The 24,692-nt window shown below is 44.7% G+C and overlaps 1 long non-coding RNA gene across 1 annotated transcript; it reads left to right on the forward strand.

The window, feature by feature from the left end:
* Positions 1–4,091: 4,091 nt before the first annotated feature.
* Positions 4,092–4,418, forward strand: LOC135387257 (uncharacterized). Its single transcript, XR_010420988.1, has 2 exons — positions 4,092–4,153; positions 4,238–4,418. It is a non-coding gene; the product is annotated as an uncharacterized LOC135387257 (long non-coding RNA).
* Positions 4,419–24,692: the final 20,274 nt, after the last annotated feature.

Here is a 24,692-nt window from a genome sequence, read left to right on the forward strand (position 1 = left end):
TGAAAGAGCTGCTAACCCAGTGACCCTATTGTGGGACCGATGATGTTGACATCAACACCACAACAAGGGGGACATGCTTGAAAGCTGTCATGCGTTGCAAGTGTGGGAGGGAACGGTCTTGGCACAGCCAACCTTGGCTGGGGGGCCGACCACTGGGGAACGTCCTGGTCTGCTCTGCAATCCTCTTCTCAGCTGTGAACATCTCAAAAGCGTTTAGGATGTTTGAGCTTATGAAGATGGCAACACTTACAATGTCTCAGTACTTTCGAACGCAGAAGGAGCACCTCTTTCCTGCTGTGAATGATGTGAGTCCTGTGACGTGACGTATGACTTTGCTGTGACACGCCACACAGAGTGGGATAAAAGGGGCACGTGATATGTTTGCGTTGAGTGTATGGCCCTGATTTTTCCTGCTGCTTAGATTATTGGCTGTGCCTTGAGTTCCCTCAGCAAATAGTCAAAGTAAAAAGTAGAAAGAACAACTATTTTTCTGTGATTGTGCTATGATCGTATGGTAAGAACCTCCTTTGGAGGTGCTTCAATCAATTGCAAATGCAATGCTGTAGGGCAGGCAGTCTAGTACGGTTTTGGCTTTACCACTATTTCTCTGACAATCATGGGTCATCTACCATGTGTACCCAGGGTTCCTCAATTTGCACTCATCCGAAAATGTTTTTAGGTCTACCTCATGAGACAAGCAGAGATCCTTGACCAGCTTCGGCCACTGCCCCTGACCCTTGCCGGGGATGGCAGGTGCGACTCACCCGGCCACACTGCATTGTATGGCACCTACACGCTTCTGGAGACTGCAGCCAACCGTATCGTGCACTTCGAGTTGGTTAAGGTACCTCAAGTTGTTTTCTGGACACCAGAAAAGTGTTGTGACAAAAGTTATCATGGATAAAAAAGCACCTACAATAGAAGAGCTTGGTCATGTTACATTCTAATTTGGGCATTCAAAAGTGACTCGCTTTTGCCTAATTGTCTAATGTGAAGTGTGCATACAGCAGGCTGTAGTAGGACGAGACTAAAGTGCCCCCAGGCAAAACTTAGAATGCACATATGAAATGCTACATTCAGTGACCATCACTTATTGTAGTGCAATAGCATGGACGACAGGAAAGACTGTCTATAAATCAAGCTTAGTCAAAACGATTAATTACTGTCTATTACAGAGTATTCACTCGTAATGAAATTACTCACAAATTGCTTGGAAAAATTAATAAATTACTTGCCGCATTACTCACAAAAGTATCTCATTAATAGTATGGCAATTCGTTGTAGTGCCTCACATACAATGTCTGACCCTGACCTTTCCTCCTATGCAGTCTACTGAGGTCAGCAGCAGCAATCCAATGGAAGCCTATGGTCTACAGAAATGCCTCGCCTTTCTCGAGGTACATGACATGACTGTGGACACCTTGGTCACTGACCGCCATTCTGGCATCAAAGCCGTGCTAAGGCGACTGTGCCCACACATAAAGCACAGATTTGATGTGTGGCATGTTGTCAAAGGTGAGTGGTGTAATTTTCTGGAGGGAGTTTTATGTCACACGTGATAACATCCAACAGGAGTCAAGAAAAAGCTCTTGGCTCTCAGTTGCTCAACGAAACACCAAGTTGTGCAGCTGTGGATTGATAGCTTGACGAGACATGCATATTGGTGTCCGCGTACAAGCGGGGATGATGGGGACCTATGTCTTGCAAAGTGGCTGTCAGCAGTTAACCACATTGTTGACATCCATGAGCACGACAACCCATTGTACCCGATTTGCTACCACGGCACACTTTCTGAACCACGACAATGGCTCAGAGAAGGTAAACACTGACATTTTGCAGTTTGTAAAACATTATATACAGAGTAGCGAAGTAATAAAAGTTTTCCTTACTGACACTTATGGGTGAAATACACCACAAATTCCAAAATCTTACAACAAAATTAACACAACTGAAAACAGAAAAAAAAATATGTTGCACACCTTATACTGCAGCCTCATTCCCATTCTCTGATCCACGATCTCGGTGGTGGTAAGATCTTGAGTATTATTTATCTCTTATTCTTTACGCAGTAAATTCTTTCTTCTGCCTTCAGCAAGGGGACAAGAGAGACCAATTGGTTTAAAATTTACTAAAATGAAATGTGAACATAGGCACACACAATTATCCTTCCTTGCATCAAGTAATTATTGTGAGTACTGCGTGCCAATAAGGATAAACTTTTATATGTGGCTCTCCTGTATTCATATTAATGTATCGGTAGTTGTTATTGAAAGCCCTTAACTTTACACGATTCACAGAAATCTCGCAGAAGTGATGATTTTTTGCAGACCACAGGCGAATTTCCCCATTCATTATCATCAACTTATTTGTTGTTGTTGTTGCAGACCACACGTTTTGTTGTGGTATTGCAAATAATTTTACTTTTTTTAAATTATGTAACCTAGAATTCTTTGCTGTGCCCTATGGAATGTGTCATTCTCAGCAAACAATTAAAGAAAAAGCAGTTGCAACAGAGCAAGTAGAGATGATCTACAACCCCTGCCCATGCGTGCAAGAGCACCTCATAGCTAGTGATCAGGCAGGCATGGGCCTGTCTGACTGCCTACCTGCTTGGCTGGAAGCCATGGTTGGTGGGTGCTTTTGCATCTCTCTGGCATAAGCAAAGGTGTTAAAAATGCGAAACTCAAATACCAAATATGAGCACAGCAGATGCATGGCACTATGCCTGGAGAATAGTGTCAATGACTTTTAGTATCTGAGAGATAACTAGATTATTTTCTGTTGAGAAACTGTTTGTCTATCAGTTGTGAACTTTTATACGCACTAAGAAATCCAGCACATGCCCCTTTTTTTATTTCTTTTTTGCCTGTAGACAACTGCAGATTATCAGTTTGTCGTTCGCAGTATATTTGAAATCATTACTGCAGAAACGTAGGGGCTGTAACCTTTCAGTGTACATGATGAACATTTCAAGCACCTGACAACACACAATTGTAGACACAGAGACGTACAGGCGAGTCCAGGACATCCTGTTGTCACCTGCACTCCTGAAGGATATCCCATTCCTGTCCTCACAAGAGCAGACATATGGATTGGAGGCCTTTCACAGTGTCCTCATCCACTTCCTGCCGAAGGCCTACGCTTTTTCTGACGAGGGGATGATGGCTAGGTATGAAGCGTATGGACCCACGAGCTAGGAGCCAAGTCCAGCACGGTGACAAAGGGTATCATAAGAATGTAATGTACTCCACTTGTAGGACACAGTTGGCGATCATCCACTTCAACGATAATGCAGACCGTGTCCAGTTGGAGAGGGAAGGCGCGAAGCAGTACCGTCTCAAGGCATTGAAGGTTAAGAAGACGTGGGTGGCTGTACCTCTGAAGGAGAGTGCTAGCTATGGTATGTGCTGGTTGCATGCATCATGAATGAATCTATGTTGCAGTCGTTGAGTTTTAGTTTTATTTATTTGCCAACAAATTACCACACTGCCCAGTTACACCAACGCTGGGTAACTTTGAACCGAGATCAAGGGTTGCTAAAACGTAAAGTTAACACACAATTCTTTCTTTACAAATGCTAGATGGTCATGTGATGAACGTTTCAGTGACAATGACTCTTTTTAGTGATGAACAGTTATGTGTTAAATTCAAGTTAAGGGACCAGAGATCTTGGTTGAAATGTAAATTGACGTTGGTGAAACCGTGCCTTCGCAACTTTCAGACAAGTGAGATAGGAGTAATATGGGAAAGGAACCTTCCTGAAATCCACTGTACATGTTACAAATATTGAGTTCCACAGTGAGATCAAATATTCAAATCTAGTATTAATGTCAGATCATTGGGCAACGAATATCCCTCTGTCCATAAACACCTTGCTTCACCATTACCTATTTTTGAATTATTCAGCTGTGAGTGTCTCATCAAACATCCCGTTCAATGGGGAGCAGGGCAATTTTCAGTGCATTGATCAGATAGTTTTCGTGCCAACTCCCATCTTCTTATTGGATAGGCCATCAGCCTTGACTGCTGAGGTGCTGACACGCATTCAGGAGCACAGAAGGGAGTCTGGAGCTGTGGCAGCTCTGCCAACTCGGTCATCAACATATGGTGAGAGGCCAAGCCTTACAGAAGCAGTCGTGAAGCATCAGGCAAGGTTTGTGCACACTTTTCCTACCATATATTGCTCACATACTGTCATGGCTTGATGTTGTTATATATTGTGAATTTTTATTTTTAGGTTCCAGAAATGAGGCTCCCACCTGCATCACACACTGAACGTTGAAACTAAGCTAAAAAAAGGCCCTTTTCAGGGCCACCACAAGGTTTATGCAGAGACAAGCGTTGCGTTATGAACCCACCAAAGTGCACATTATTGTTTTTGGTCCAGCTGCATACACTTTTCTGAATTGTGTTGCTGATTCAAATGAACTGCTTTTTTTTTAAATTCCTTCTGTGGCTATTAATAGCATCTAACGAACCATATGCGCACCTGTGTGACTTTTATTGGAATTCCAGTTACAATTTCAGCGCACAGAGGACACACTAAGGATTCAAGAATATGGTGGTATCGGGCTCCGATATGCATATGATGGTAAGTTTTTTATCTTTGTCTTAAATTTGTGTTTTTACTTTTTTCAGCACATCGAGCTCGTACTGCTCGTATGGAAGAAAAGAACCTGTTACCATCCTGTCAACATGAACCATAATGCCAGCTCCCTACATAGCAACTGAAAATATAGCAAGAATGAGGAAATAAAATGTACTAAATACAATCAGTTCTTGTTCGAAATGTTTAATATATGTATCAGGTTCAGAAAGCTTCCATATACACAAAACTGTGGCAATACACACACCGGCAATAACTCTACCCTCCATTTAGAAATAAAGCATAAATCCAGGCTAAAGGAAAAAAAAGCATAAGTTTTTTTTTCTTTGTAAACATAGGTGAAAAACATCGTACAAAAGAAACCTCGCTATGGTGAAGCTGGATAGACTATTCAAAATGTGTATTGCACCAGTACTTGTCCTCATTGTGGTTTGTACTTCCAAATGATTCTCAATGAAAATTGTTTACACATTCCAGTATGTGACCTAAGTCTGTACACTGCTCTTGAAGTGAAACAAAGGGTCCAAACCTTCGGAACTGTGCATGCACATATATGACGTACAGTATGACCTGCTCAATAATTTGTGACTTCGCTCTGCAACATTTCTTCACCATATGTGGTTATGGAAAGCAAACATCATGGAGGTGAAAGATGGAAGTCACTGAAAAGGTTAGCCAGCTGTAGGACCCAAACCCACATCTTCTGGATTACTGTGACTCGTTTGTCCCTTCAGATGACGCACCCTGGAAGTCGCTGAGAAGGCGTGTTAGCTCAATTGGTAGAGCCCTGGACCGGTAATCCAGAAGATGTGGGTTCGAGTCCTACAGCTGGCTAACCTTTTCAGTGACTTCCATCTTTCATCGTTAATTTCTTAGGCAACTTGAGGCCTTGTATGTGATTGTCCCTTCTATGTTGTTCCAGCCTCAGAACATCAGTTCTCTCTTGATCATGGAGGTTTTAATTGTGTATACAGTTACATCTTCTAATAGCAAAGCACCTTACATGAACATGCGCAAACAACAATGACACTGATGAGTCCTAAAATGAAAGCGTATATAATTAAAGCTCTAACGTGTCCAGAAATTATATTTAAAGCGAGCGACAAAAGAGAAACGACCGCTACTTTTCAGCTACTTCACTAAGAAACAGGTGCTGCTAGTGAAGCAGTACCTGTTTCTTCAGTAAGAAACAGGTAATGCTTCCACTAGCAGCTCCAGTTTCTTGGTGAGGTAGCTCAAAAGTAGCACTCGTTTTAGATAAAACCTCTGGACACATTAATTAGAGCAAACACCCTGCTGCACGAGTTGAATTTGAAAGGTGTTATGAAAAGTGAAGTATGTTACAATATATGACACATGGGAGATATGCCTGGTGTTACTCGTAGTATCCCGTATATGAAACTGACGGGAACAACGTCCTGATTATTCGAACAGCACATCCTGGAATCTGCCTTCGGTTTCTTATCCCAAGGTATCCATGAATCCATGTTGTGAACGCGCAATACGCGCTGTATCGGAGACGTCTGTGTGAAACAATAATAAAGGAGACAAAATATTGATTTGCTTGACTAAGAGCAGCAAACTTTTAGTAACACACATCCATGTGCTCGAAACGAAAGTGGCACGAAATCACGACATTTACGACGTATGAGAAGTTTTAGACACAGTACCTATTGTCAGATGGCTCGAGAACACGCATGCGACGGTCGTCACGGCAAAACACTGGTGCATAAACAACCAGGAGCTCCCTCCGCAGACAAATGTCATTGAAGAGTGGGTGATCGGTGATACAATTGACCCCGGCACCCTCACAGACAGCCGACACCCGATCGACAGAACTGCAGCACCGGCGTTCATCGGGTTCCACATGACTGCAGCGAGTGCAGAGGCATCTGTCATTTCCAAGTGGACAAATGTCAAAATGCTTAACAGTGCACAATTATCATGAGATATGATATGATCGGGATATGGCGTACCTGAAAGTGTCGTCGCTATCGGACGGCTCGCTTTCACTGGCTGCACCTTCACCTGCAGCACGACCTGCAGCAGGGTCAAGTGGTAGAGGGTCTGTGGAATAAGGGTCGTCGTCGAGCACAATTTCTTCGGAGCTGTAGTCCTCAGAATCGCTTGGAAGCGACGCGACGTCACTTTCGTATTCCGACGATTCCGACATTACGCTTGGTGTCTGCTGGCCGCCTCGCATCCAGATGCCCCGCGGCCCCACCGATCAGCTGTGCGGGAAGAAGCGCTCTCATTGGCGCTGTTGAGCGTGACGTTATCAAGGCGTTGTGGAGAGACGGTGGAGAGGGACCTCATTATGCGTCGTCTGCTCTCTCGATGTATTTCATTAGATTGCTCAGCATATACGCGACCTATTCACTTGGGGTTTTCGCTGCCCTTGTCAGAGGGCACTGAGAAATATTGTGGTACTGAAGTTTCGGAATCAACCGAGATGGATGCGATACTCCCTTTAAAGCACTCGCCCTCCTTACGCTCTGGTAAAGGGACATTCGTTAGGACATTCCTACGACTAGCCAAATTAGTGGGAAGTACCCCATTGCACCCAATTTTTTTAGTTTTCATAGCGGAAATACACATTTGAACTTTTTGGACGTCAGTGGATACAAACCCACTACCCTCGCGCTGGTAATTTTCAATGCGCCCGGTGGGCTCCTGAATGACGTCCATCAAAGTATTTGCGATAGCTCCGTCGCTGTGGACTTCGCGAGCAAGCGGCATAAAATGAGCTACGTGTGCAATTATATCCCCTCGATTTTCTTTCATCATTAGAACGTCAGAACAAATGCAAAACCTGAAGGGTATTCTTTGCGCTCGCAAAATAGCAATTATATTGTGGAGGTGGTTCATTAAATATTGTCGCAAGCCCTCTACTCCCTGATCGTGAACAGATGCCATTAGCACAAACGCTTTGATACCTCGAAATGCGCTATCAGTTTGAAAGAAAGGCAGGAAGGAAATATCCACATAGGGATATGATCGCTCGACGTGAGCATGCAATGTGCCAGGTGAAATGTCTGGAGAAGATGGTGAATTCTCTTCCAATGGCTCATCATCCCCGATATCATGAGGATCAAAAAAGCAGAACACGCATCTAGGCACTGAAAAAAAGAAGAAACACTAAGAAAACGTGCAGCAGAGAGCGTGGATGAAAAATACTTACTTTTGAAGCGAGCTCCGCACACTCCCGAGCGAGGATGAGCCATTAGAAAATGGCTCATCATCCCCGATATCATGAGGATCGAAAAGCAGAACACGCATCTAGGCACTGAAAAAAAAGAAGAAACACTAAGAAAACGTGCACCACAGAGCGTGGATGAAAAATACTTCGAACTTCCACACTCCCGAAGCGATGCAAAGACTGCTGCCTCTTTACACATCCTCCCCACTAATATGACGGCGACCTCGCTGCATGCCCCGACGTGCACGGGTGCGGGGAGTCGTCATAGCCTAAAAATAACTTGCTCTGCATGTTCAAGGTCGCAGATTGCCCTTGGCTTTATGTAATGCTCCCTCCGCCTACGTCATTGCCGCACCTGAGCGCAAAGTTCGCTCTCATCACATGTCATTCCAATATGCAAGTTGCTTCCATGAGCAGGCACACAACCATCCCTTTTTTGTTCACAGTGGCTGCGGAATTTCAATGATATTACTTAAATGAAACAAATTGCAGTGAAATGCAGATTCATCTCAGACAGGAGTTTCTACCCTCAGCGTTAAACCCTCAGATACCAGCATTTCTGCTCGAATAGCAAAATAGCTAGGACTTCAAAAATTAAACACATGCTAACAAACTACCATGACTGACATGCCTGACAAAACACACCCACTTCTATTATCAGAAAATTATTGCGTAATGCGATACACACAACTGCATTGTCCCTGCATAAAGAAAGCACAGGACAAGGGTACACAAATTCACTTAAGCGATGAGGGAAAAGGCTTAAGACCTCAGGAATAATCGCAGAGTCACCGGACATCGCTACGCGGCTAACACAAGATAACAAGAAGATAATAGCGGCGGGTAAAATTGCAACACTACTAAACAAGCCCCAACATGCCATGATGACGTCACAAACCAGGAAAAAAGCACACATGCGCGCGCGCACACAGCAGCTCAGGAATGCACAAGGAGACGTGCTTTATAGGAATCTCTACTCCTGGCTCCAGATTCTAGCATTTCTGCTCAAATACCCACAACTGCAAGATTAAGCACTACTTACTTCTTCAACATACCGTGCGACTAATGACATCTAACAAACAAACAAACCCACTCCTCATGAATTCAGCTTTACCAAATGGCTTTCTTCTGAGTAAAAGTAGTGAAAGAAGAAAAGAGCCATGAAAAATTACACGCACTTGTGCTTGAATAGCTATAAGAGAAAAAAATAAAATAACGAGGCACACGCTAATAAACTGTGACAAAGACACCCATTTCTGCTATCACATAATTATTGCAAAATGCCAAATACACAATTGCATTGTCCCTACGTGAAGAAAGCACAGGACAAGGGTACACAAATCGAATTGGGAAAATCACTACTACTCGCACTAATCTACTCGCACAGCATAATACGATATACGCTGAATTTTTTTACGGGTGAAAATTGCAATAAGAAGGCACTGCTATGCAAGTGCAACAACCTTTATTTTTATACCAACATTTCATGCAATGCCAGATAAATTTATCACTCGAGTCACACGAAAAGGCATACAGAAAGTACTTACTGGTTAAGTGGGGTCACCAGCTGCACAAACACAAACACTCACTAACGCTTTTCACACACACAACATAGACACAACGAGCGACAGTGAAAAATAAGAAATTACACGCACTTCTGCTCGAATAGCAAAGTGTCAAGCATGACAAAACACATTTTCTACCACCAGAAAATTATTAATCAGAATAATACAATATTCGCTGAAATTAAGCTTGTGTGGCAAAACACACAACCTGAGGAACATTCACTTCTGCTTCATGAATTTGTTATACAGGCGTGAGCGATTCGATAAGAATAAAGCACGCTGCTTGGAGAAAGCCTATACATCATGTGTAGCTCACCCTACTCTATTGAAAATGCGATAAACCTTATTTTTCAAACGAAAATTTCTCACAGTAGGCATAATATGTGGTAATATCGACAATATCACTAAAAGTCAAACACAAGGAACTTACTTGTCAAGTGGGGTCCCTGGTTCAGAAAAGCGCGCGCGCACACACACAGACACACACACTCACATTTTCACACTCACAAACACAAAGTCTATTCACAGCCACATAAATTCATATTATTCCTCACGTCAATAACTATCCAACCAGCGTCAAAACGGGGGGAACGCACATATGCGAATGCGAAACAATAGGCCTTCTCGCCAGATGTAATACGATATCGCAGGTCGACCGTCGCAAAGCAGAAAAGAAACACAGCATCGCAGGAACGCATGTTGTCTATACATCCAAGAAGAAAAACGGCTTCATGCTTTTTGTGCAGCAATTATAATACAGAAGGGGATTCATTTCTTTGTACTTTTGTTTGCTTGCATATGAATATTTCACAAGAAATACTACAGAGTGTAAGAGGAGAACAGCATTCGCTACACGCTGTAGCTCTCATTTTTAAACCAAACCAGTTTTCATATGTTCATAAGCCATTCACTAAATAGGGGAGTCACTATTGATTGAAATAAGATCAAGTATCGTTCCATCATCATTGGTTGCAAACTTCACGCAAGAATAAGCAACTGCTGCGCACCGTATTTTCCTGATAAGAAACACCAAACAGCCTCAATCTCGTCGTGTTAAACAGCAACAGCAACAAAGGCTAGGCAATTTTGTATTTATTTTTGTCGTTCTCAGCAGCTCATTACTTTGTGCGAGTCATCAAAAATTAAAACTTCCTTATGAGTGAAGTTTGCAATCAATGATGATGGAATGATATTTGATCTTATTTGAATCATTAGTGACTCCCCTATTTAGTGAATGGTAGTATGCCCCGCAGGGGGCACCGGCTTCGGCTGGTGTTTGGTGAGTGGCGCCACCACGGACCCCAGCCCCCAGTCCCAAGATGTTACCTACCGTGCCGAGGGGATGAGAGGTGAAGGGAGAGAAACCATGAACGGAGGCGGTCGGGGTTTTGGTCAAGCCCCGGCCGATGGGTTTTCAGTAACTCCGGGACCTTCCCACATGTATGGACGTGAAGTGTGGGAGACAGTTTGGATCGTCCAGCTCTAAATACCGCATGGGGAAAAAATCTTCTTCTAAATCTTTGATTGCGGGCGGTAAGCGCCCTCGCACCGATGGCTTACAAACTGTGCTATTGAACACGCCAAACAACACACCAAAGTTCATTGTCTTGACTAGTGCTGGCCCTGAGCCCACCCCTTTAGGTAAAATGTCGCCCTTTTTCATCGAAAAAGCGGTTGCATCACTCTCAAAAAATGTGACATAGATCAAACGCATGAGGTCTGTCGACTTACTGCTCAAATGTGTGTCCGAAAGGGATAGCAACACTATTCTGAACGCGACAGAGATGATGGGGCACAAGATCTCCGCGTCTCTACATAAGACCCTGAATACATGCCGAGGCGTCATTTCCCTGTCTGAACTGATCGATGTGCCAGGTGAAGATATTCTGATAAACTTGAAAGACCAAAAAGTTATAGATGTCCGCAAGATAAAAATCAGACGAAACAACGAATATATCACCACTAGGAACGTTATACTTACGTTTGGCACACAAATGCTACCAGAGAAGCTTAAGGTGGGGTACCTAACAACTGACGTTAGGCCTTACATACCCAACCCTCTTCGTTGCTTTAAGTGCAACCGCTTTGGACACGCTGCAGGTGCATGTACAGGCCGCCCCTGCTGAGCACGTTGTGGGCAGGAGGGACACGAAACCAAGGAATGTGATCGGGCCGAACATTGTGTCAATTGTTCTGAGAACCACCACTCTTATTCTCGGTCTTGTCCAAAATGGAAAGCCGAAAAAGAGGTTCTACATCTGAAAGTGACACTTAATATAAGTTACATTGAGGCAAGAAAAAGGGCATCACCATTTTTGTTCGAAAACAAACCTTATGCAGACAAGGCTAAGGAGAAACCAAGAATGATAACACGCGCAACACAAACACAGGTACAATCCACCAAAACGCAAACTGACATCACACCCACTGTCTTACCAACTACATCCATGACGCCACCTCAAGATGTGGTGTCACAACTGTCATCGTCCTCCGTGGAGAAAATCTCTATGGATTGTGACGACCAGCGGCATGGCCGAGTGGGCTAAGGCGTCCGCTCGTTGGTGGTAACCAAGGTCGTGCTGAAGACTGGGAGGTGGTGGGTTCGAATCCTACCGCCGGCTGTGCTGTCTGAGGTTTTCCCTGGGTTTTCCGAAGACTTTCCAGACGAATGTCGGCACAGTTCCCCCTGAAGTCGGCCCAGGACGCATACTAACCCCCCTGTCCCCCACTCCTTCCTGCTATCCTCTCTCCGTCTGTCCACATCTGTACGTCGCTCATAGCCCCAGTTGCTTCGCGGCGCTAACACCCAATCAAAAAAAAAAAAAAAAAGGATTGTGACGATGACTCGGGCTCGGAACGCTCATTCGTGAGCACGAGCTCACAATCACAGAAAAAGAATGTCAAGGGTTTGTCTGGGAGTGGTTCGCTCCCAGACATCTCTGACAAGGAACTGGCAGAGGCCAGGAAGAAAACCCCTCGACAGAAAATAACTGCGCCAAAAAAGTAGGAAATGAAAGCACAGTCATCTGCTTCGAGGTACTTAGATTTAATCTTTTTTCTCTTTCTTTCGTACGTTATGGGCCAAACAATTCTCCACTGGAACTGTCGGGGTCTTATTGCCAATGTCGATGACATAAAAGACCTCTTCAAGGAACATAGGGCGGTTTGTTTTTGCTTACAGGAGACAAATTTACACCCACAAAGCATAAACCCCTTTCGAAGATACACCGTATTCAGACAGGATCGTTTAGGGTGCGCGCGCGCATCGGGAGGTGTGGCTGTCGTTGTCTTGCAGTCTGTACCTGCAAGGGCCGTACCCCTGGTAACGAACCTAGAGGCTGTTGCCGCTCAAGTATGTCTCGAACAGGTCGACAGGTCGAACTGTCTGCTCTCTGTACTTACCGCCAGCAGAAAACGTAGACCAAGCAGAGTTTGAACAGTTATGTGATCAGCTTCCTCAGCCCTTCATGATTCTCGGGGACCTTAATGCCCATAATCCGCTGTGGGGCAGCTCAAGGCTCGACAGTCGTGGCAAGCTAATTGAAAGGGTTTTACTTTCAAAGCAGCTCTGCCTTTTGAACACTGGTCTCCCAACGTACATAAATTCTGCCACTCAGACATTTTCACCCCTAGATATTTCTTTGTGCAGCCCCTCTCTGTATTATAATGTCAATTGGGATGTGCAAGCAAACCCTCGCGGTAGCGACCATTTTCGAGTTGTACTTAGATTTCTTGGTCCAACAAGTAGCTTAAGAACACGACCGCCTCGATGGAACCTTTACCGCGCGGACTGGAGTAATTTTAAGAAAACAGTCGATTTGTCATCTCTGTCTCTTCAGAGAGGAGATATTGAAGAAGCAAACAGAGTGGTCACTGATGCGATCATAAATGCAGCTGTTCTATCCATTCCACAAACGTCTGGGAACCTGCCAAAGCGCTTCAAGCCTTGGTGGAACACCGACTGCAAGGATACGCGGAAGGAGCAAAATCGGGCATGGAGTATCTTTCGCAAATATCCAACCACAACAAACCTAATCCGGTTTAAAAAGGCTAGGGCTAAAGCCCGTTGGACACGGCGCCAAGCCAAAAAAGCGTCGTGGAAGGATTTTGTCTCAAGTCTGAATAACCACACACCTTCAAAGGTAATTTGGGACAGGCTCCGAAAAGTAAAGGGCGATTATGCTAGTTTTTCTGTTCCTCTACTACAAGTAAATGGCGTTGTGTGCCAAAACGTGCAAGAACAGGCAGACGCCCTTGGAGAACACTTTCAGAGCATATCGAGCTCTTCACATCATAGCGCTGACTTCCTTAAGAAGCAGACCATCTCCCCTGGATCTGGCAATGGGTACAGTTATAACTCCTTATTTACAATGACAGAACTGCTGAGGGCCCTATCATGCAGAAAGGTTACTGCACCAGGTCCAGGTCGTGTGACATACAGCATGCTAGAAAACCTATCCAATTCCTCGTTAGAATGTGTTTTAGATTTCTTCAACACCGTATGACGAGAAGGATCACTTCCTTCTGGTTGGAAAGTAGCGACCATAATCCCGCTGTGGAAGCCAGGAAAGGATTCATCAGATCCATATAGCTATAGGCCCATAGCGCTCACAAGTTGTTTGGGAAAAACTTTTGAACGCATGGTCAACAACCGCCTCATATATTTTTTAGAGGAAAATAACTGCTTGGATTGATACCAATGTGGCTTTAGGGCTGCACGGTCGACAACGGACCAGCTTTTGCGCCTTGAAACAACAATTAGGGAGGCTTTTGTAAGAAGTAGGCATTGTGTCAGTGTATTTTTTGACCTGCACAAGGCCTATGACACCACATGGCGCTACGGTATTGTTCGAGACTTGTATGCAATGGGACTTCGCGGTCGCATGCTGCGCTGTATTTTGAACTTCCTTGAAGGGAGAACCTTCAGAGTCCAGGTGGGAACAACACTGTCCCGACCATTTGTACAGGAGAATGGTGTCCCACAGGGGTCAGTTCTAAGTGTCACGCTCTTTATCGCGAAAATGAACTCAATAGCAAAAGTAATTCCTCCTTCAATTAAGTACTCGTTGTACGTTGATGACGTGCAGATTTCCTATTGCTCTTGAAATGTGTTTGCATGCGAGCGCCAGCTCCAGCTGGCAATCAACAGGTTAGTGAAGTGGTCAAATGAAAATGGCTTCCAGTTCTCTCTTGAAAAGACTGTCTGTGTCCACTTTTCGAGGCTTCGGGGAGTTTTCCCTGAGCCAGCTTTGAAGTTGCGCAGCCACCCAATTAATGTACAGCCTGAGCACAAATTTCTCGGGCTCATCTTTGACAAAAAACTGACATTTCTTCCACACATGAAACAACTCAAGAATAAGTGCATTAAATCCCTTAGCATTCTAAAGGTACTTTCACACCGGTCCTGGGGGGCAGATCGCGAAGTACTGAACCGCATCTACATCTCCACTGTCCATTCTAGACTGAACTATGGATGTGCTGTTTATGGGTTGGCTCGACCAACTGCTTTGAAGATACTCGATCCGATACATCACCAGGGACTACGCTTGGTCCTTGGTGCATTCAGAACATCGCCAGTGGAGAGTTTGTATGCCGAGTCGAACCACTGGTCACTCGCAAGACGGAGGTTTTTTCTTAGCGCCATCACTTAGGGTTCGGTGTTACCCCCAACATCCAGCGCTCGAATGTGTGCAGGACACTCAATACAAGCAACAACCGTCACAATCACTTCCTTTTTGTATGCGCACCTCTCAGGAAGTTAAACGATGCAACTTTGCTGAATACGATTACAAGGTCATGGAATTTAACCAAATGCTGCCTCCATGGCAACCACCTCCAAGTTTCAACAAGTCACTAACAAAATTCAAGAGATCTGACACTTCACACGCTGTTTTGTTACAAGAATTCCTTCATCTTAGAGAAAGCTTCAGCAAGCACAGAGTTTTACACTGACGGTTCAAAAACCAGCACAGGGGTTTCGTGCGCCATGGTTACGGGTTCACACACGAGCTCACACCGTCTCAGAACCAGCATGTCCATTTTTACCGCAGAAATGTATGCGATAATTTTAGCACTCAAGTACATATTGCACAATGAAATTACATCATCTGTAGTATATAAAGATTCTCTGAGCTCACTGCAAGCCATTTGCAACTTGCACCCAACTAAGGACTTGCTTGTTCACCATGCGAGGTGTTTAGCGAGTATGATCTCGGAGAGGTCTTACAATCTGATGTTCTGCTGGGTACCCAGCCATGTCGGGATACCTGGTGATGAGAGAGCTGATAGTGTTGCCACAAGTGCACTGACTGAAGATATAACCCCTCTTGAGGCCCCGATCCAGGATATTAGACGGGCATTAAGAAACGTCATCAATGATCAGTGGCAGATATTTTGGGACACGCAGGATAAAAATAAGTTACATTCTGTCAAGCCTAATCTAGGGAGAAACTCATCTCCACTTCCAAACCGTCTGCATGAGGTGGTACATTGTCGGCTAAGGTTGGGTCATACATTCCTTACTCACGGGTATTTGTTGCGGCGTGAGGACGCCCCGGAGTGTGACCACTGCACACTCTGCAGTATTTCTTGTGAAATATTCATATGCAAGCAAACAAAAGTACAAAGAAATGAATCCCCTTCTGTATTATAATTGCTGCACAAAAAGCATGAAGCCGTTTTTCTTTAGACAACATGCGTTCCTGCGATGCTGTGTTTCTTTTTTGTTTTGCGACGGCCGACTGGCGATATCGTATTACATACGGCGGAAAGGCCTATTGCTTCGCATTCGCATATGTGCGTTCCCCCCGTTTTGACGCTGGTTGGATAGTTATTGACGTGAGGAATAATATGAATTTATGTGGTTGTGAATAGACTTTGTGTTTGTGAGAGTGAAAATGTGAGTGTGTGTGTCTGTGTGTGTGTGTGTGTGCGCGCGCGCCCGCTTTTCTGAACCAGGTACCCCACTTGACAAGTAGGTTCCTTGTGTTTTTGGCTTTTAGTGATATTGTCGATATTACCCCATATTATGCCTACTGTGAGAAATTTTTGTTTGAAAATAAGTTTTATCGCATTTTCAATAGAGTAGGGTGAGCTACACATGATGTATAGGCTTTCTCCAAGCAGCGTGCTTTATTCTTATCGAATCGCTCACGCCTGTATAACAAATTAACGAAGCAGAAGTGAATGTTCCTCAGGTTGTGTGTTTTGCCACACAAGCTTAATTTCAGCGAATATTGTATTATTCTGATTAATAATTTTCTGGTGGTAGAAAATGTGTTTTGTCATGCTTGACACTTTGCTATTGGAGCAGAAGTGCGTGTAATTCCTTATTTTTCACTGTCGCTCGTTGTGTCTGTGTTGTGTGTATGAAAAACCTTAGTGAGTGTTTGTGTTTGTGCAGCTGTGACCCCACTTAACCAGTAAGTACTTTGTGTATGCCTTCTCGTGTGACTCGAGTGATAAATTTATCTGGCATTGCATGAAATGTTGGTATAAAAATAAGGGTTGTTGCACTTGCATAGCAGTGCCTTCTTATTGCAATTTTCACCCGTAAAAAAATTCAGCGTATATCGTATTATGCTGCGCGAGTAGAAGTGATTTTCCCAATTCGATTTGTGTACCCTTGTCCTGTGCTTTCTTCACGCAGGGACAATGCAATTGTGTATTTGGCATTATGCAATAATTATCTGATAGCAGAAACGGGTGTCTTTGTCACAGTTTATTAGCGTGTGCCTCGTTATTTTATTTTTTCTCTTATAGCTATTCAAGCACAAGTGCGTGTAATTTTTCATGGCTCTTTTAGTAGTAGGAAGTAAGCAGTGCTTAAAGGAACTATGAAATAATTTTTTTCTCGTTTTCATCAGAAAGAAAACCTTTTTCCGAGTCTAGAACCAAAATTTTACTTTCATCATGCGAGGAGTATTCTCGGGAGCGAATTTAAACGGAGCGGTGAAGGGAGGACAGCTGGCGCCGCGCCGTGGCGAGCTGCCGAGCGGAGACACAGCGGGCAACTTGACGGGACCACGGCCGGCTCGGCAACACGTCATCGTGACGTGATGCCGAGCCGAAGGATCCCGCCAGGAGCATGCGCCGTAGGATCCCGCGTATGCGTTCATCGGGAATGGAAATCTCCATGACGGCAGCTTCCGCGCGGTGGTCGCAGTCTATCGCAGTCGCATAGTCGCATCCTGTGGTTTTCGTCGACATGCCGAGACGATGTTGGATAGTTGGTTGCCTTAATTTACGTCAATATTCGCCTGGTATCCAATGTCTCATGCTTCCCAGTGACGAGACGGACAGCTTTTGATGCCACGAAGCAATCGGACCGCCGGAGTGGAAAGACGATGTGGTGCCATCGACTGATTGTGTTTGTAGCGGACATTTGCATGATCGAATTTACGAAGGGTACGCTGAACCTCTTCAACGTACTGGACAACGAGCTCAGTGTTGTCTGAACCAAGGTGTAGCACCATCACCTGTCCACATCGGGAAAAGAACATCCACCTAAACGGCGCAAAGGTGTGAGTATTTTTCGTTATTGGGGCTAAAGGTTTCTCAGTCCGTGTGGTTTTAAATCCTATCATAGATTTTAGGATTGCGTGAGTGGATTAACTCTCATCTGCGTGACTCTGAACCTTGCCGCCGCTTACCGCACAGAGAGAGTAAAAAAAAAAGAAGTTACCGAATCTACTCCCTAAACTCAGTGGTGCACTGTTGATAAAAGTACACTTCGTTTAGCATGATCTTAGAAACCATACTTCAACAGAAATTTATGTAATATGTTGAACATATGTATCCGTTATTTTCTCTTCACTCATCTGCTTTCATGTTTACAGGTGACTTCCTCAGCGGAGGCTGAAACCTCTTAGGTGAGACAGCATGATCATTGTAACCCACTATTCAGAGCAGACAAATGCTGTGCACCCTCTTTCCAGATTCCTCTTTAATGCAGTGTCTTGCCTACCATTCGGGCTCTGTATATTGTTCTCAAGTTTTTTTTTACCTTTTTTGTTATTTGATTTACAGTTTGCTTTATCATGTGCACAAATATGATATTGAGGGGGACATTTTCTTGTTTACACTTCTTATCTTATAATCATTGCTCAGTTACATTACATCATTTGCATTCACCCGAACTGGAGTTGAATACTGTGTTATTTTCTTCACTCAAATCAGGGCAGCCCATGTGTATGGCAGCTGAAGTCTTTCACCAGGGTAACATACCAGGACAACTCCAGCAAGTGCTCTGCAGGTCACCTCTAAATTAAAGGGACCTACCTTTGATGCACTATGTCCTCATGAGATTTTGTTCCTGCTACAACTCTGCGCTTTGTTTCACATTACCAAAAAATAACCCTACCAACCATTATCATACCAGTGGTGTACTGCTGTGTTCATCCAGTTCAACTTGCTCTGGGCATCCTGCAAGGCCGTGCAGCTACTTCAGCCCTTATTTGCTGGTAACACTGGTTCCAATACAGTTGTTTGATGAGCTGTGTGACAGTGTAAAATAGAACATATCCTGTGTTCTATTAAAAATAAAAATTATGCGTGTATAGCATATAATGTGTTTATGTAGATGTTAGGTCTTAGTTATTGTACTATTTAGCTTAATGTCGACAGCTGTTTGAGCCTTATGCCCCCGTCCTTGACGCACATACAAGTGCGCCCACACCCTCGGAGGAGCCTGCATAGCGAGGACTCTGTCCCAGTGGCAAATGGAACAGTTCTTTCACAAAGCAAACAGATTTCCGCCAGAAGACCAACAAGCGGTTTACTTGAAATAGTACCAATTACTTGTCGTTTTTCTAATTGCAAAATATTGGACATGCTACGTCAGTACTGGGGGTTTTTGCTTCTTTCCAGTTACCTCAACTGGTGACTTCAAGCTTACCTAACACAATAATATAAGAGGGTAATGAAGTAGGCGAACTTGTTTCGTGAGATTATGTCCCCCAGTCTTAGGGTTATGGATGTATTACACAGTATTGGAAACCCGGTTAAACAATAAATTTGTTAAACGACAAACACTTATCAGAAATAAATATGATGTGCAGAATACTCTTACACAATACGCTACAGCTGAGTGTTTGTAGGCATGATGGTTAGTAATGCTAAATGTTCAGATTTACGACGTGCTCAACATTGAATACAGTATACGTGACGTGCTCATAAATAAATTCTTGCATAAACATAATCTTAGGCGAACAAGAAGTCCTTCGACGGAAGGAAATACAGCCATCTGTAGAACAATAAATGCAGAGTAAATCAAAATCGCCTGAGGGCACGAAGCTGCTTTGAATAATAACAGTAATGATGACGAAGAACACAAGTTGAAACAAAGTAAAATAAAACATTAGACCCTTAGACCACCCAGTCTTTTACGATAATTCGTGCAAACAAATCAAGCGACAAAGGGGGCATCTTCCAAATATCACAGTCGCACTTCACAAAGCACTTCCTGTGTTGTCAGATTGCCAACACGTAAACATAACTGCAACTGACGTAAATATAACTGCAATGCCAAGCAACCACCAGACACTTTCCATTGGCGACGGCGATACAACCACTACACGTTGCGGTCAATCGCTAGAGCCCCACGTAACTCGTCAGCAAAACTCTCACAGCCACGGAGGTACTTGAGTTCCTTGTTGTGAACGGCCGCAGAGCAGAGGACGAATACATTCGATGAAAAAGTACATCTCACATGTCATACTTGCCAGCTCAACCGTAGCAAACGATTCACACCCAAAAAGCAGTTCATTATAGCGTGTTATCCGAACACCTCCAACCAAGAAAACGTAATGCCTCAACTTCAACCCTCAGACGCGCCCAGAGACCTTGTGACCTTCTATGTGTGACTGGACGGCGACACTCGACAGCTCGCAGCATTACTTGCCATTGCGCAACACCGGTGACGTAACGGGGCACAGAAGTGCGCTCCGTACAGTTACACCATCTACGGGAGAACGTGCGCGGGAGAGGACAGCTAGCGCCGCGCCGTGGCGAGCTGCCGAGCGGAGACACAACGGGCAACTTGACGCGACCACGGCCGGCTCAGCAACACGTCATCGTGACGTATTGCCGAGCCGAGGAATCCCGCCAGGAGCATGCGCCGTAGGATCCCGCGTATGCGTTCATCGGGAGTGGAAATCTCCATGACAGCAGCTTTCGCGCGATCGGCAGATTTCGGCAGTGGCGGCAGCCACAGCGCGAGCTCGCGGCATTACTTGCCATTGTGCAACACCGGTGACGTAACGGGGAACCGAAGTGCGACCGTACAGTTACACCATCGACAGGGAAATATGCGCGGGAGAGGAGGAACACGGAAGAGACATTTTGAGCGCGCGCTCCTCGCAGGGTGGAGCGATTTCGGCCAGAAAAATTTGTGGCATATCAGTTCCTCGGCGGGAAAAACAGTTTCCAGCGAAAAAAAGTATGGGGGTTCGGGAAATTTCATAGTCCCTTTAATCTTGCAGTTGTGGGTATTTGAGCAGAAATGGTAGTATCTGGAGCCAGGAGTAGAGATTCCTATAAAGCACGTCTCCTTGTGCATTCCTGAGCTGCTGTGTGCGCGCGCGCATGTGTGCTTTTCTCCTGGTTTGTGACGTCATCATGGCATGTTGGGGCTTGTTTAGCAGTGTTGCAATTTTACCCGCCGCTATTATCTTGCTGTTATCTTGTGTTAGCCGCGTAGCGATGTCCCGTGACTCTGCGATTATTCCTGAGATCTTTTTCCTTTTCCCTCCTGAAGCCTTTTCCCTCATCGCATAAGTGAATTTGTGTACCCTTGTCCTGTGCTTTCTTTATGCAGGGACAATGCAGTTGTGTGTATCGCATTACGCAATAATTTTCTGATAGCAGAAATGGGTGTGTTTTGTCAGTTGATGGTATTTGTTAGTATGTGTTTAATTTTTGAAGTCCCAGCTATTTTGCTATTCGAGCAGAAATGCTGGTATGTGAGGGTTTAACGCTGAGGGTAGAAATTCGTGTCTGAGATGAATCTGCATTTCACTGCAATTTGTTTCATTTAAGTAATATTATTGAAATTCCGCAGCCACTGTGAACAAAAAAGGGATGGTTGTGTGCCTGCTCATGGAAGCAACTTGCATATTGGAATCACATGTGATGAGAACGAACTTTGCGCTCAGGTGCGGCAATGGCGTAGGCGGAGGGAGCATTATATAAAGCCAGGGGCAATCTGCGACCTTGAACATGCAGAGCAAGTTATTTTTAGGCTATGACGACTCCCCGCACACGTGCATGTTGGGGCATGCAGCGAGGTCGCCGCTATATAAGTGGGAAGAATGTGTAAAGAGCCAGCAGTCTTCGCATCACTTCAGGAGTGTGGAAGTTCGGAAGTATTTTTCATCCACGCTCTGTGGTGCACGTTTTCTTAGTGTTTCTTCTTTTTTTTTCAGTGCCTAGATGCGTGTTCTGCTTTTTGATCCTCATGATATCGGGGATGATGACCCATTTTCCAATGGCTCATCATCTCAGAATTCACCATCTTCTCCAGACATTTCACCTGGCACCAGTGGCGTAGCCACGGGGGGGCTAGGGGGGGCTCGAGCCCCCCCTACCTGCCACGGACCGACCCACGGAAATCGTGCAAATCCGAGGAGAAAATAATATATATATATGGGGGTGACAGTGTGACGATCGCGAAAGTTCTTACAGTTCATGGCGTCCAAGCAGCACTCTTGAATGGTTTTCAAAGTATGAGCTTTTCAAAATCCTTCCAATCTCGTAACACCACCTCATTGGACATGACAGCCTATACGTGTAATCGTATTGTGCACGTCCAAAACAATTATTTTCGTTCTGTTTTTTTTAACCGCATTTTGCGGCGTGCACGAGTATGTGTATGTTGTCGCGCCCACGATCAGCGGTGGGGGGGGGGGGGGGAGTAGGGCGAGTTTTCGTATCGAGCCCCCCCTACCTTGGAGGTCTGGCTACGCCACTGCCTGGCACATTGCATGCTCATGTCGAGCGATCACATCCCTATGTGGACAATTCATTCCTGCTTTTCTTTCAAACTGATAGAGCATTTCGAGGTATCGTTAAAGAGTTTGTGCTATTGGCATCTGTTCACGATCAGGGAGTAGAGGACTTGCGACAATATTTAATGAACCACCTCCACAATATAATTGCTATTTTGCGAGCGCAAAGAATACCCTTTAGGTTTTGCATTTGTTCTGACGTTCTAATGATGAAAGAAAATCGAGGGGATATAACTGCACACATAGCTCATTTTATGGCACTTGCTCGCGAAGTCCACAGCGACGAAGCTATCGCAAATGGACGATTCATGATGGATATCAGTGATGGACGTGATTCAGGAGTCCACCGGGCGCATTGAAAATTACCAGCGCAAAGGTAGTGGGTTTGTATCCACTGACGTCCAAAAAGTTCAAATGTGTATTTCCTCTGTGAAAACTAAAGAATTCGGGTGCAATGGGGTACTTCCCACTAATTTGGCTAGTCGTAGGAATGTCCTAACGAATGTCCCTTTACCAGAGCGTAAGGAGGGCGAGTGCTTTAAATACAACACGCTCGCCCTCTTGCACCCACAGGAAAGGAACCGATGGAAAAATTATGAAAGTTATGCAACAGAGTACTGGTCCCTGTTTCATTCGCTGATCTGGACGAGTTCGAAGAGAAAAATAGGATATCTGTGTACGTGTACGCATACGGCGATCAGGGAGTGCACGTGTCACGACCCGCAAAACTTGAAAGCGAAAGAAAATGAACTTATTGGAGGTTGATGAGCATTTTTTCGGAATTAAGTCCCTCGAGCATTTGTTGACGAGAAAAAACATGCGTTTCGTATGCGAACGTTGCACTCGCTCTTTTAATGAGGAAAAGACCATGGCAAAACATCTATGCCTTTGCGCGGACGTGAACGAAATCCTATTAGAATTTTGTGAACCCGGGGAAAATTTTGTAGAATTTACTAAAATACAGTACATGCAACAGTACAACTACGTTGTCGCGCTGGACACGGAGAGCGTACTCGCGCCTAGTGGTGATGGCATGCAGCGTCACCTCTAGCTTTTGTGCTCTGCTCGTGCGTACCGACGACTCAATGGTGTTCCTCATCAGGATGCGCCATGGGGAAGATGCTGCGAGGCAGTGCGTGAAAGCGTCCCAGGTAGCACAATCGATCGGGGAGGTATCGGGCCAATACTGGGAGCAACCGGCCAAAGATATCGGGCACATAACCGCCCCGATGTCGCCCTAGTAACTTTTTGCAACATTTGGCGATATCGTAGAGATATCGGCCATAGATGTCGGGCCGTTGTCCTCTGCCGATATCATCCCAATATTGTGCTGGTATCAGCCCCCGACATCTGTCCGGTCTCTCAGCCGAATATTGTTGTCACGTCTTTTCTCCTCATTCTGATCCCTAACGTATTCTCTGTGCTCTTCCTTTTAGTAATACTCATTGTATGTCTGTATTAAAAAGTCAGATGCACATGTATCTGTATAACTGTTTAATACTGTTTTAAAGCATCACAGACATAAAGGTCAATGTATTGCAGGTACAAAATATTACAAAACAGCACGCATGCCTGACAGAGGCTCCTCCAAGATGTGTGTACTTGTTATCTGACTATCAGTCGTCCGTCCCCTTGCGCCACCCTCTTTGTTCTCTCCTCCCTTCCACCATTCCGGTCAGCTGACTTTCCTATGCGTCGTCCAATTTCGCCTTCGGTAGCAGAGCTGTACCACCGTTTCACTGCCTCTGAAAAGAAGTTTGTAGAGTTGTCAATCTACATCCGAATCTAAACCGTACTAGTTGCACATACCCACAACGACACATCCATGTAGGGCGAGTTCTTGGAAAGCCTTTTTCTTCTGCAGACCCCTGAGGCTGTATTTTAAGGCAAGGTCATTGGTCAACAAGCATTTCATGATGAGGTTAACTGAAGAAGGTAGTGGTGCTCGTCCAATGCATGCCAGAAAGTCAACCTGCGGGAGAAGAAGGAGACCACATACTGGGTGTTCAACGAGTGTCGTTTTGCCCTTGGCAACACATTTATTACACTGTAAAATTAAAGAGGACCGGTCTAAGAGACCTTATTTATATACTTAGATATATGAGTGTTTATAGTATATACCATATATAATATATATAATGTATAGCATACACCACTTTCTTCACGAATGCTGGAGATGATATTTAAAAAAAATGCCCTGGCCATCTTCAATTTGTTGCAACAACTCCATGACCTCCTTTGGTACGTTCCTGTACCTCTTGCAGCGCGACGTTGCGTAATTCGGACCAATCACCGGTGCACCTGCGAATTGGAAAATA

This window comes from Ornithodoros turicata, chromosome 3 (assembly GCF_037126465.1).
Source record: "Ornithodoros turicata isolate Travis chromosome 3, ASM3712646v1, whole genome shotgun sequence".
Taxonomy (NCBI): Eukaryota; Metazoa; Arthropoda; class Arachnida; order Ixodida; family Argasidae; genus Ornithodoros; species Ornithodoros turicata.